Below are 833 nucleotides of genomic sequence, written 5' to 3' on the forward strand. Positions count from 1 at the left end.
AAATTGCACACTGATCAGTCTTATGGGCACTAGCACAAAGCTCACAGACACTAGCGATTTAATTAACTCCATAATTAGCCAAAGTGTCCACCTTCATTGTCAACGCCTTAAGTTGGGCAGCTAAAGCAGTTGCTGCGTCCAACTCCATAATTCCTGCAACTTTTCCCTGAGTCAACCTCTGGGTAGGATTCGGTTACTCATTAGCAGCCATCAGTTCAATAAGTTCATAAGCTCCATCGTAGCTCTTAGCCCACAAGGCTCCTCCTTATGTTACATCAAGCATGGGCCTAGAAGTAGGGCCCAATCCATTGTAAAAACAGTTGAAAATCATCCAATCAAGCATGCCATGATGTGGGCACTTCCTTAGCATCTCCTTATATCAATCCCAAGCCTCACACAGAGATTCTCCAGTTTGCTGCGTAAACTGGGTAAGAGCATTCATGATTGTTGCAGTCTTCGCCATGGGAAAAAATTTAGTGAGAAACTTTTGAGCAAGATCTTCCCAAGTTGTGATAGATCCTGCCGGTAGAGAGTGTAACCAACACTTAACCTTGTCCCTCAAAGAGAATGGGAACAGTCGCAACTTGATAGCATCTTCAGTCACACCATTGAACTTGAAAGTGTCACAGATCTCGATGAAATCCCTGATGTGCATGTTGGGGTCTTCGGTAGGTTAACCCCCAAACTGAACTAAGTTCTGTATCATTTGGATTGTGCTTGAATTGATCTCAAAAGTGTTAGCCGCGATGGCTGGTCTAATGATGCTAGACTGAATGTCATTAATCTTAGGCTTAGAATAGTCCATCAAAGCCTTCGGATTCTCTGCTTGATCA

At 43.5% G+C, this 833-nt stretch overlaps 1 non-coding gene across 1 annotated transcript; it reads left to right on the forward strand.

The window, feature by feature from the left end:
- Positions 1–341: 341 nt before the first annotated feature.
- Positions 342–448, forward strand: LOC141722850 (small nucleolar RNA R71). The gene has a single exon (XR_012575849.1). It is a non-coding gene; the product is annotated as a small nucleolar RNA R71 (small nucleolar RNA).
- Positions 449–833: the final 385 nt, after the last annotated feature.

The sequence above is a fragment of the Apium graveolens genome, chromosome 4 (genome assembly GCF_009905375.1).
Source record: "Apium graveolens cultivar Ventura chromosome 4, ASM990537v1, whole genome shotgun sequence".
NCBI lineage: Eukaryota > Viridiplantae > Streptophyta > Magnoliopsida > Apiales > Apiaceae > Apium > Apium graveolens.